Here is a 14236-nt window from a genome sequence, read left to right as displayed (position 1 = left end):
ACTTAAACAATACTAATGGGTACAATTCAAACCGAGTTTGGTTTGGTTTGCACAGTGTGTTGATCATGGTGTGAGTCTATTTGTTGGTTCTTGTACTATGGGGTGTTTTAACTTTAGTCTTGGACATTTTGATCCTTGGCTAAAAGGATGAGCTAGATTCTTACCTCCCTAATAGAATTTAGTCATTGATAGGTTTTCTCTTCCTTTTTAATGAAGCACTCCTATGACTCGCTATATTTGAGACCAACTATCCTCCAACTAGAGTTCACAGACATTGTGGGGTTTATATTTCTCAATTCGTGTTTGTCCCCTGAACTTATATTTGACATCGACATTCTCTTGGTCTCCTGTCATTTTAAAATTCATAATCTGGCTAGTGTATAATTTAAACATCCTGAGTTATCGTTGATAGACCAAATTGTGTACATAACCAGTGGATCTATTCGAGTAAAGCTAGTTAGATCATAGTATCTGCGCTATTGTAAGGTGTGGTTTAATAAAGCTTTTCCACATATCATTTGGATAAGAGGTTAGCGGTCTAGCTTCCTGACTGCCTCGCTTTTTCTGTTCCGTACATCGCGTACATCGCGTGTCTCACGTGATCAAGGAGGGTCACATGACACGCGGACGTTTACGGATGACGCAACTGCTTTGCCCGCCATGTGTATTTCTCCACTATATATACGCTGGCGTAGGCTGCGTTTTTATCTCCGTAGGTGTTTGGCCGGCAATAGATTCTTGCTGAGTAAGTACCGATGAAAGTTCTGTATCTGTAGTTAATTTTAATGAATCGGGCATTTGGAGGTTTCCTAAACTACTTTGCTCCAATTGCCTTTTATTTCAGATTTTGCTCTTTTGAGTCCCGCCACCCGACAGTACCCAAGGAGCCGTATGACCTCTGTCTATATGTAAGCCTTTTGTATTTTTCATGATATCCTGAATGCCCTCTCTTGCATTAGGTTTTGCCACCTTAGCCAGTAATCTACATTTGGCTTTTTTTAGTCATGTTCAAAGAATCGCTTTTCCTACAGTAAATTTTAAGACTGTGGTCACAAGTTCATAGACTCGATCATTAAGAGCAATTAAGAGGTGAACCAAAAATAATAAAGAAGTTTCCTCTTGTTTTGCCACTTAAAATTAATAGCTAACAGTTGACTAAAAGTTGTATTATATTCACAGTCTTCTGTTGAAATATAAATATTATCTTCAGACAGATCACTCTGACTAAACACAAAATACTGTATTTTGATTGTTAAATAAGCTTTGCAAGAAAAGAGAAAATGTTCATTCCTTTTTATTCTCATTTTTTTGGAAACACTTTGGGCTTGTGGGCAACACTTGAAAGTCCTCTACAAAACCGTGAGTCTTTTATTGCACCACAGGTTAGGGTAAGCCTTAGCGTGTTTACACCGCCGTGGTGCCTTGGGGTCCTGAAGAAAGCTTTGTGTAATACGTGCAGAAGCTGAAACATGTCGACCGATCAGTAATGAGTAGGATGTATCTGGTCAATTTAAACCAGCAAGACACATCCAATTTCACTTGTTTTTATTAATGCTGGGTTTTCCTGCCATTAAAATCTTTTTTGGTCAAAACCTTTGCATTTTTTAATTTTGCACATTTTCTTCTTCACTTATCACACAATTTTTTATAAGCACATAACCATTATTGAGCTCCGCTCTAATTTAGCGTCGAAGCATACCAGGGATGCAGTAGGCACCCCTGGTGGAACCCTATGATGAAGCATGTCACCAACCAGGTTGGTGAGTGAGGGTTCTTTTATCAAATCTGAGTGATTTGTCATATGTATATGTGCATATACACTTATACACGTATGATTATTTCTTGTTTTGTATCACACACTCTTTTGTTGTTTAAATATTTATACAAAGTGGTCCATTGAGGCATATCAAGACTACAGCTCCCAGAATGCACCGAGTGGTAAATCACCATAGCTGCCATGGTTTCAGATTGCTATGTGTGACAGTTTCATAATTTCATTGTAATTATGAGTCAGCCGCGGCAGGCGTTTGCACCAGTTTTAAGATCTTCTTAGAGTTTCTCTATGCCTAAATGGGTCTAGTTTCTGATATTTATATGTTTACCTCTTCTTTATTGCTTGTAAGAAAGTGTCACTCATACTCGTTGAAACGTCACTCATAATTACACTGTAATTATGAAAATGTCACACATAGCAATCTGGAACCTTGGCAGCTATGCCTTCTTTCTGCTGCCCTCCTCCTGCCCTCCCCTGTTTCTTCTCTCCCCAGCACTGCCGCCCCTGTTTCTTCTTGCCCTCCCAACCCTCCTCTCTGCTATAAGGCGGCCGGCACAGGCCACTTCATAGCACTCTTTTTTTTGTCATCCCTTTATCCAACCCCACTTGCTCCCCCTTACCCACCTCCACTTGTTTCTTTTGCTGGCCTCTGTAATTGCTTCTTGCCCCATCACTCGTACCCCCTCCTACATTGTGTTCCCTGTTGTATCGGGCGCAGGATCAGCGCCGACACTATCGGGGTCGTTTTGCCAGGTGCAGGTGAGTGGGGGCTATAATGATTACAGGAGACACTGTTAGGTGGTACTGCAGGGTTTGGTCTCCGTCGCCCGAACAGGCGTACGTCGATGTGGCACTTAACTTTATTAAATGTGTGTCACGTGATATGGTACGCATGTCGCGTAGTCGTGACGGCCTGACGTCACGATATTACATTCCTCCCAACAATCAACAAAAACAACAAAAGTACACAAAATACTACGGTGAACCAGCCATAGGGAATAGCAATGTCCTCATTAGGAAAAAAACCCTGATAAAACACACTCTGATACTCTTAACAGATCCCCACAAAAAAACGGAACAGTCTTACGTGAAATAATTTCTTAGCCGACAGGAGGGCTGAGGATTTCTTCGGAGCAGATATTGGGACTGGCTTCGCCCGGAGGGGACGTCCACTCCTGCCTCAACGGCATCTTCACTGTCGCCGACGTCCAACGGAGCACGAGACACTTCAGGCTCCGCGAGGGGGCTGTCAGTAGTCCAAGAGTCATCCAGATCATCAACACCATTTGAACACTCATCTCTACTGTTCCCACGACATTGGTCTCCATTTTCCGGTTGAGACAACGAGGTTGTCAGGGGCTCAGGGTGATACTTTTTAAAATGGGAAACATTCCGGGTCACAGTCTCGCGTCCTCTCATGGCAATAACCCTGGTCCCCTTAATGCTGACAACAGTCCATGGTAACTTTTCATATGGAAGTTGAAATTTTCCTGTGGATGCTCGATTCTTGAGAAGCACCATGTCCCCTTTTTGGATCCTTGTGGGCTTGAGCATTTCTTTTCTGGCTTGTTTGAGCAAACGCCTGTTTGCGCCGAACCTCAATCCGTCCTTCATCAGGATTTTGGGGCTGCCAGCGAGGATGATGCGGTATTGAGTCCGTAATCACTCGACCCATTAGCAAGTGAGCAGGGGCCACTCCAGTGGTGGAGTGAGGGGTTTGCCGATAGCTCCGGAGGAATGTAAATATATGGCCAATTCTATGGATTGTCTTTGTCATGTGCAATCCTGATTACCCTATGGAGAGTCCTCATAATTCTTTCCGCCTCACCATTGGCTTGCGGCCATCTTGGCGTGACTCGACGATGTCGAATTCCCAAGGCCGTAAGATATGTGGCTTGTTCTTGTCCTTGGAACGGAGGCCCATTATCAGTGCGCAGCTCCTGCATCAGTCCATGTGCAGCTATGATTTTTTCGATTTTGGGCACTACTTCCGCAGCAGTGGTAGATGTGACAATCTCCACCTCCGGATACTTTGAATGGTCATCTATGGCTACTAGAGTGTGGCGGCCATCGGGCCGGCTGCCAAAATCCATGCTAACACAAGACCAGGGGAGCCTTGGCCGAGTTTCTGCGATTACGGGAGCCGGACGGGGCAGGTCTCCGGTGGCCTGACATAAAGAACACGAGCGAACAGTTGATTCTACCAGCTCGTTCCATGAGAGGGAACCATACCTTGGTCTGAAGTCAAGACTTTGTCTTCACCATGCCCTGGTGCCCCACATGGGCTAACTGCACACAGCGGTCCATTAGCGAGGTGGGAATTACTAGTCGATGTCCTCTTAGCAGACACCCGCTCTGGTCTTCAGTGAGTTCTTCTCGGACATTGTATAGACTTTCCATTATTCGCTGAGCTTGAGTTGTCAGGATTTTTCAGTCACCCTTGACCTTTCGCCAATTGTTACATTGCAGAGCTAATTTGGCTCTCTGTAAATATTCATCAGTAGAAGTTCCTTCGGCCAGGGTCTGCATAGACAAGGGAAGTGGGCAGGACTGGGCTGTAACACATTTCACATACTCTTCGGTGTCAGCAGCATCCTCCATCTCCTTACGGGTAGAGACTCGGGGATGTCGGGACAAGTAGTCCGCCGGGTTACGGGATCCCGGTTGATATTCCACCTTACAATTGTAGTCTTGAAGCTGCAACATCCATTTTTCAATTCTCGGAGGAGGTTTGGTGGAAGTTCCTGAAAAGAGAGCTACCAGCGGTTTGTGATCCGTGGTAACTGTGAAAGGCTTTCCATAGACATACAAGTGAAAACGGCGACATCCCCAGTGAATGGCAATGGCCACTTTTTCAATTAGAGAATATCTCTGTTCTGTTTCGGTCATTGATCTGCTTGCAAAAGCTACAGGAGTCCAGTCCTCTTCTTGTTGTTGTCTCTGCAGCAGCACGGCCCCCAGGCCTCGAGGACCAGCATCTACGTCAATTTGTGTCAGCTTAGCAGGATCAAAGAATGCCAGAGTCGTCGCTTCAGAAAGAGAGTTCTTTATCTCGGTGAATGCTTGGATTTGCTCCGGACCCCATTTCCATGGAACTGAGTATTTGGTGAGCTCTCGTAATGGCATTGTTAAAGTTGTAAGATCCCGGATGAACCTTCCACAGTAATTTATCATGCCAAGAAAGCTGCGAACCTCAGTCACGCTAGTGGGAGCCGCAGCTTCTTTGATATCTCGAACTTTCTCCGGATCCGGGTTGACTCCTTCAGTGGAGAATGTGTACCCAAAGAACTGAAGCTTTATCTTTAGAAATTCGCACTTTCCTCGATGGAGTGTGAGCCCAGCATCGCGTAAACGGCAAAACACTTGTGTGAGCCGTGCATTGTGTTCGGGAAGTGATGTTGCGTGTATCATAATGTCATCACTTACATTGATCACCCCTGGGATGTCCATGATCAGTTCATGTATAACATTTTGGAAAACTTCAGCCGCACTTGACACCCCAAAGCTCAACCGGGTGTACAGTCGTAACCCCACGTGAGTTGAGAAAGTGGTGATGTTTCTCGAGGCCTCATCAAGTACCAGTTGATGGTACCCTGATCGTAAATCCAACTGTGAGAACCAACAGGCTCCAGCCATTTCCCCAATGAGATCATCAATGGTCGGGGTGATATGGCGCTCTCGTTTGATCGCTGCATTTGGCAGACGCATATCAACACAGATTCTCACTGCCCCAGGCTGCTTTGGTTTTCTCGTAACCACAATTGGAGAAACCCACGGAGTGGGACCAGAGACTTTCTCGATGATTCCTGCAACCTCCAGTTTTTTGAGTTCTTCCTCTACTTGTGGGCGAAGATGAAATGCTATTCTTCGATGTCATAGAGCGACAGGTTGAACTGTAGGGTCGATGTGAAGGTGAATTTCTTTCCCTCGGAATCGCACAATTACTTCGAACACTTCTGCAAATTCATCCAGAATATGCTGTATGGATTCATGATGTACACTGAAAGCAAAGGTCACCACTCCAAGGTCTTCAGTTGCCCGACAGCCCAACAGCATTCCTTGCCCCTCTTCTGTGACATACACATTAGTGTTGACAACTCGTTCTCCATGTGTTATGGAAGTCTTGAACCTCCCTAGAATCTTCAGTGGGGTTTCTTGTCCATAAGCGAACACTGTGATCGCGGAGGGACGCCGTGCAGGAGCGGGACTCAGCGTCCGATGTAAAGTGGCTGCCATGATGTTTATGGTAGCACCAGTGTCCACTACGGCCATTACTTCTTGAGATCCCACACAGATATTACATTGTGGCAACTGACGGGCCTTCCGGGTGGCAGTGCCAATCATGTGCACTTTGTGTACTACTTTCTCTTCCTCCTCGTCATCATCCATGTCGCTTGGAGTTTGATCCATTTCCACTATTGCATTTGCCCTTTGTCGGGGACGTCGGTACTTTTTAGATCGGCATACCTTTTCGAAGTGGTTGAATCTTTTATTCGGTAGTGTCCTGGAACCCACATGTGGAAGCGAGGTTTTTCAGCCTGGCATGATAGGTGTCCAGCGATTCCTCAGAAAGTTGTCGTGCTTGTCTAAATATAAACCTCTCGTAGTCCTGGTTAGCCATGGGCTCAAAGTGCCCATTGAGCGCGTTTATTAAGGTGTGGTGGCTTTTGGGGGTAGCTTCCACGATAGTTTTGATGATGTTGTGGATGTCTTTCCCTCCGAGGTGCAAAAGCATTGCACGTTTTTGATCCTTGTGTACCTTAGTGGCCTCAAAAAATATTTGTACTCGATCCACCCAATCATTCCATTTGGGCGCAAGGGAGGATGGGGACCCTTCTACTATGAAGGGCTCTACCGGCGGTATTTGAGCCATGATTTAGTTCTTATCTCTGTCCAATTAATGACCCTCCGGTGGCCTCTTTTCCTTCACCGTGCAGGTAAGTAGATCTTCTAACAATGGCACACTGGCTGTTTAGATATAGCCAAATTATGAAAACAGTGGCTTCTACAAAATAGAGTTGTTTGTACTTGTTCTTGGTTATTTATTTATTTTATATATATGTTGGGCTGCTCCACCACTTTAATCACTGTAGCTGTGTCATTGAGCTGTGTGTCATTGCTTGTACTTAGCACTGTTCCCACCTTACCTTTAGGGCTTTTCCCCTAAGGAGCACTGTGCACCATTAGGGACTTTCCTCTAATATGCCTCCTTGAATGTAGAGGGTCTTTCCTCTAATTGCAGGAGGGGCTTAATTGGGCCTGCAGACTGTGCCGTGGATTTCTGGGCCGGCCGTGGGCCCCGACGAGTATGGTTGCTTGGTGTGTGTCCGCAGCACTTCCCTCACGTGAGGCCACAAAGCGGCAGCGTCTTTAGGCAGCCACTGTCCACAGGAGCAAACCGCCCTCGCGCCGATGGTTTGAATCGGGCGAGGCAGCTCAGCAGGCTTTGAAAAAGAGAGCGCGTGCACAAGAGGGCGCGCACAGCCGCAGATACGCCCGCTGGGACCCCACACGCAGCAGGCAGCCGCTCTTTCGGCCACAGCAGTTCGATGCTCCCAGCGTGGCACGAGCACCACTCGGCAGAGGCAGACCGCACTGGGCGAGACGTCGGGGCACGAGCGCCGCGAGCACCAAGACACGCTCGCGACCGCCTCACCGACAACCAGACACGAGGGGACGCCCACCTTCGTCGTTGTATCGGGCGCAGGATCAGCGCCGACACTATCGGGGTCGTTTTGCCGGGTGCAGGTGAGTGGGGGCTATAATGATTACAGGGGACACTGTTAGGTGGTACTGCAGGGTTTGGTCTCCGTCGCCCGAACTGGCGTACGTCGAAGTGGCCCTTAACTTTATTAAATGTGTGTCACGTGATATGGTACGCATGTCGCGTAGTCGTGACGGCCTGACGTCACGATATTACATTCCCCACCAGCCTCCCCACCTCACCCTTTAATCTATTGCATATTTTCCGTTCAGTTTTCTACTTTCCATTGTCTGGCTTCGGTGTCTGATGTACGGTAAACGGTGTCCACAGTTACTTTGTTGAAGAACTGTCATAGATTACCACGGCCAATAGCTGTTTTTTGTAAATGTAAGAAGTAGGCTCTGGAACCTGCTCTCGTGCTTTGCACTTCAATTACCGACCAGAAATCAAAAGGCCTCACGATGCAATCATTGCCTCTTTATTCAGTTTGTGATATAAGAAACTTTGAGTGACATAGAAAGTGTCACGGTGGACACTGGCACAAGCAAGGAAACAGACCTCTCCTACCACGTGGATGTGTAGTACAAGATGGTAATTTTGTGGTCGTACAGCGCCCCCTTCCCCCGAAAATCCAGGGCCACAGTGCCACTGAACCTGCTGCACTATTAATAAACATGCTCCTGAAGACTTCTTATGTGGCATTGTAGTAGAACTCCCCACTAATGAACGACTGTGGTTGGCAAGGGAGGCTCACAGGGTAGTGTATCCTGATGCACTAGGCACATTCTAAGACCTTTAGACAGTGCTGCCAGCTGCTTTTCTGGTCCAGTCAGTAATTCCTCATTCTAAGTCCTCTACACAGTGCTGCAGCTGCTTCTCGGGTCTCAGTGGCAATTCCTCACTCTAAGTCTTCCAGACAGTGCTGTTAGCTGCTACTCTGGTCCTGTTGGTAATTCCTCTTTCTAAGTCTTTCAGACAGAGCTGCTAGCTGCTACTCTGGTCCCATCTGTAATTCCTCATTCTAAGTCTTATACACAGTACTACTAGATGCTTCTCTGGTCTCATTGGTAATTCCTCATTCAAAGTCCTCTAGACAGAGCTGCAGCTGCTTCTTTGGTCCCGTTGGTAATTCTCACATTTTAATTCCTCTAGTCTAGGCAGTACTGTAGCTCTGTGTCTGTTCCCAGTGTTAATTCCTCATTCTTATTATTCTAGGCAGTTCTGCTAGCTGCTTCTCTGGTCCTGTCAGTAATTCCTCATTCTAAGTCCTCTAGAGTCTAGACAGTGCTACTAGCTGCTTCTCTGGTCTGATTGGTAATTCCTCATTCTAATCCTCTATACAGTGCCGCAGCTGCTTCTCTGGTCCTGTCGGTAATTCCCACATTTTAAGTCCTCTATGCAGTGCTGCTAGCTGCTTCTCTGGTCCAGTCGGTAATTCCTAATTCTAAGTCCTCTACACAGTGCTGCAGCTGCTTTTCTAGTCTCAGTGGTAATACTTAATTCTTAGTTTTCCAGACAGTGCTTCTAGCTGCTATTCTGGTCCTGTCAGTAATTCCTCTTTCTAGGTCTTTCAGACAGTGCTGCTAGCTCCTAGTCTGGTCCTGTCAGCAATTCCTCATTCTAAGTCATATAGACAGTGCTGCTAGCTGTTTCTCTGGTCCTGTAAGTAATTTCTCATTCTAAGTCCTTTACACAGTGCTGCTAGCTGCTTCTCTGGTCCCGTCAGTATTTCCTAATTCTAACTCTCTAGACAGTGCTGTAGCTGCTTCTCTGGTGCCGTCGATAATTCCCACGGTTTAAGTCCTCTAGGTAGTGCCGCAGCTGTGTCTCTGTTCCCCATGGTAATACCTCATTCTTAGTCCTCTAGAGAGTGCTGCTAGCTGCTTCTCTGGTCCTGTCAGCAACTACCCCATTCTAAATCCTGCAGGCAGTAACGCAGCTGTGTTTTTGCTCATAATGGTAATTCCTCATTCTTAGTCCTCTAGGCAGTCCATCTAGCTGCTTCTCTAGTCCTGTCGGTAATTCCTCATTCTAAATCCTCTAGACAGTACTGCTAGCTGCTTCTCTGTTCTGATCGGTAATTCCTCATTCTGAGTCCTCTAGAGACTGCTGCAGCTGCTTCTGGTCCTGCTGGTAATTTCCAAATTTTAAGACCTCTAGGCACTGCTGCTAGCTGCTTCTCTGGTCCAGTCGGTAATTCCTCATTCTAATTGCTCTTCTAGGCAGTGCTACAGCGGTGTCTCTCTTCCAAGTGGCAATTCCTCATTCTTAGTCCTCTAGATGCCTATAGTAAAAAAAAAAAAAAAACATTTACAGCACCAATAACTCTAACATTCACAATTGCGATATTGATTGCATTGCAAATGCTTGTTTGTTTTAAAAATCACAATGGGAAAGGAGTCCTAAAGGGACATGTTACCCTTTACAAATGGATTACCACCCAACTTGGGGGGTCTGTAAAAATGTTATGTTTTAAAACAGGATTTTGGTAGCAAATGGTTAGAACATATGAAACTGAGAAGAGCCCTGTACAAAACATCCTTTCTACATACTGAATCAGTATCCATTTGGAATCTCATTTTAGGAATTGGTAAAAGCTTTAAAAATAGGATTAGAATATAGCAAATGGCATTTTAACAGTTACAAACACCTAATCTGAGCATTTGTAACGTATACATCTGGCCTTATGTCCTATTAAAGAACTAGGATAGCGGCACAGTTTGGAAACTACAGAATGTAAACAGGGCTCACTTTCACTTACTTTCACTTCCTTCAACATCTCTAAGATGTCTAAGGGTTGTCAGAGCAGTGCCAGAGGAACTCGGTTGTCAACCGTTGGATAGCTGGTGCTACCCCTCCATTCCTCTTTGTGGCTTGCATGTGTTTGTGCTGAACTTAGTCCTGTTTGCATTACATATATCAGCAGATTCTAATTAAGTACCACGTTTTATGTGAGCACACCTGGAATTATTTGCATCACTTTCAACTTAAGTGAGTCGAAAAGATTGTAAACAGAGTCCCTTATACTCAAATAAAATTTAGAATTAGCCATTAAAAGAATATGATGAGTAGCTTTTGACTGAGGAATGTGACGCAAAAGTTAGTCTACTTACTTACCTTTGTAAATGCATACATGCAGAGCACTAAATTGCTTTGCGTCACATAAGCGCCTAAACAAACTTTAGTAGATGTGGGACTAGGTTCTCAAATATGTTGTTCTGCAAAAGGTCAATTAATTTGCAAATTTTGCAGATCTCAGGACAGAATGTAATACATTGGACAGCTAGTCATATTTTTCCATTGACATAGGCCCGGCTCTATCTCTATGATTAGAGTTAAGTATTTATACCTTGTGTCAGAATTATCGATGAGGTTCTGAGGGGCTTCAATCGGACCACTTGCAGATATAAAAATCATGGCTGCCCAGTCCTGATGTACATAGATCACACAGTGCTCTAGGACAGAAATTCACGTCATCATCGTAGTCGATTACAGTTGTGCATGGCCTCTGGAAGAATGTCAGTGGGACTGATAATAGTAATGCAAGAATACTTTCCCCTCCACATCATGGTTTGGATGCTGATGGAGATCAAGAATACCTTTTGCAATTATTCTCTTGTGGTTATTGATATGTAAATGGCTGTTGCCAAGGTGCAATTGACTAATTGGCAGACATATTTGTGGCACTTGGCATTGCTGTTCTTGATTAGATTATACAACTCAATTTCGTTTGAGGACCAAAAGAAAAAAGCTCAATTACATCAGCAAATGGAAATACCATAAGTGAAGATTCTGCTTAAGTTTCTGAATAGTTATCGGAGCACCAAAAGTCCGCCGCCCTCGCCCTCACCACCGCCCCACGCATCCGCAGAACGATCGCCGGCGGCAGATCACTCTCACAACTCGCCGCCAAGACATGGAACACCCTCCCCACCCACCTACGACAGACCCAGGACCTGCGACCTTTTGGAGACTCCTCAAGACCTGGCTGTTCGATCAGTTGCTGCTCCCCCTCAGCGCCTTAAGACCCTCACGGGTGAGTAGCACGCTTTACAAATGTTGATTGATTGATACCATGTGCCTCCAAGGGACCATCTTGTCCTCTGAAAGGGGCCATCCAGCGAACGATGTCATAGTAAATCTTACAACCCAAGCAAACATCATCAAACAAAGGAACTTTCTTGAAAGCCTATCGTTGGTCAGTGGCGTGGCAAGGAGGCAAGTACCCTAATGTTAGAAAGTAAATGACCCTCCTCTCGTTTGGCATTAAAAAAAAGCCCCTATCTTGGGGTAGTGATATGACTTCCCTCCCCTGGGTCCTGTTGTCACTGCACCTGCTGCATTATTAATAGCTACGCATCTTTTGTTGTTGATTATCAGTGATGCTGGGCCGAGTAAAGAAAACTGTTTTTTTCTCTACACTGTAAGGTCCCTTTCCCAATCACCAATCAACCAGGAAAAATAAGGGTCACCAAATGTCCCTTTGTTGGATAACATTTGGGGGCATATTATCAAGCATGGCGTTAAAATTCTTGCCGCTTTAGCGTCAGAAAGCTGCCGCTAATGCTGCGATAATGGGCTTGATAATATGCCGCAGAGAATTCCCATAGAAGCCCATATTGACACCAGAACATGGGCTTCTATTGGAATTCTCAAGGGCATATTATCAAGCCCATTATCGCCGCTTTAGCGGCGATAATTTTAACGCCGTTTTTTGATAATATGCCCCTGAGTTGGTTGGAAAACTATTACTCACTATATGGTCTCTTTAAGTTAAATACAGCAATTGAAACATCATTGGATGAACTGATCACACTGCGCCTGTAATAGACTAAAGGGCATCTGATTGTGTCACACGATTCCCAGTTGCGTTTGCTTTGGCAGTCTTCACTAAAGCATTAAATAGACTCTCAGCCACTGAAGTACACAATGAACATGTTTCCTGCAACAGCTGCCACCGCCTTTGAAATATGGATGCGATCTTCGCTGTGAGGGCGGCTCTCTTCAGCATTGTTGGCAGACTTAAACGGGACTGGCGAGATCGGATATCCCCTCCGACACTCAGCTGCTGCCGAGTTGTATCTGCGCCAGATTATTTCACAATAGTCAACAAATGTGTAAGCGTTGTCAGGACCCAGGGAACAGCAGCTGGATCTGGCCGAAGTTCAATGGTCCGCGTGGGCTTCTCTGGCCAAGAGTGAGAGTGAGTGTGTGTGTGAGTGTGCGTGTGAGTGTGCGTGTGCGTGTGTGTGTGTGTGTTTGTTTGTTTTTTGGTGGTGATATGTGGCGGTTGATGTTTGTTCTCCTTTGGTTCCAGATCAGCTTATTTCCAAAAAAAGGTTTGATTTCGGGGCCTAGTCACAAAGGTCTTTTGCAGAATGTCAAATACACTCCCGTAGTGCTCTTTCTCGTACTCCCCAAAACATCTAAATTGGGACCAAAAAAGTTATGTTCATAGAACATTAGGCAGCAATTAGTACAAGTAGAAAGGACCCTGCCCTATTGGCACTTTTACTAATAGGGATTCGGACGGGTTGGGGCTGATTCACAAACGCATGTATACCTACATAAAAGAGTGCTCCTGTAGTCCTAGTGCTTTTGTGAATTTCCCCCTTCCTCTTACACCTGAACATACTCTCATGATTTATAGGAATTCACTAAACGTTCTGGAGGTACACCTGGAAAGATGCCTCAGATGTCATGGGGTACTCCTGTGAAAAAGTTGTGCATTCCATTAATTGTTGTAGGCACTGCGTAGAATTGTACACTGTCCAATGGCAGCACATTAATGCAGTAGCCTATATTTTCTTCTGTGTTTTACTCTACTGGGAAACTCCTTCCACTGCATCCCCAAGAAGTTTGTTATCATTTCAGCCATGGAAAAATAGATTTAATCCAGCTCTTGCCGTTCACATTTTAGTGCCTTCCACTTTTGACCCAGGGGCGCTTTTTTGTGTTGTCATGTTACATTAGAGGGGGGTCGCCCCCTGCTGGTCGTTAAACCTCCTCAGGCCTCTTTTGTGTGTACGATGTTCACATTTTAACCATTTCAAGGGTCAAGTATTTTCTGACAGTCACAATCTTTCATGGTGTACCATGCCTTCAAACCACCCGCTAACCACCCCAGTGTGATATTTACTCCTGCATACTACTACTCTGTCATTGGGTTACATGAAGAGAGGCTAAAATGACACACGAGTGCTAGGTAGTATTTTGTGTACACCTTGATCTTGTAAATCGAGACATTTTGCTTATGTATGTACGAATACATTTGGCCTTGTGAATTGGGATAAGTGTGTAACAAACATGGATGTCCTAGCTCTTATCACACTTTACCTAACTATTGCCCTGTAAACACTAGCTTTGTGTATTTCTCCTCTATTTTTTAAGGCAGGTGAAATAAAGGTTTGTTCCGTTGTTACCAGACCTTATGAAGTATGTCCAATTAACTTGAGCACTAAAGCTGCGTAAAACATGATGCATCGATAAAGAACCTTTGGGTACAATCGACCAAAGCAGCCACCATAGAAAAATAAAATAAAAAATGGCAAGAAACGTGTAGAATAAAAAGTGAAATCACAGAAGGAATGCAAGGATTATAATGAGCGCAAATGAGAAAGGGTGCAAAAGAGACAGTTCTTCAACTCAAATTAGAAGCTTAGAGCTGGATAGTAAGGAAAAATCCTCCGATTTCTGGGGGGATTTCTAAATTTGGAGGCAATACACCTGTGGTGTCTCCTCAGCCGTAGCGATTGTGG

Source organism: Triturus cristatus, chromosome 9, assembly GCF_964204655.1.
Source record: "Triturus cristatus chromosome 9, aTriCri1.1, whole genome shotgun sequence".
Taxonomy (NCBI): domain Eukaryota; kingdom Metazoa; phylum Chordata; class Amphibia; order Caudata; family Salamandridae; genus Triturus; species Triturus cristatus.
The sequence above is the reverse complement of the archived record's forward strand: the minus strand, read 5'-3'. Positions refer to the sequence as shown.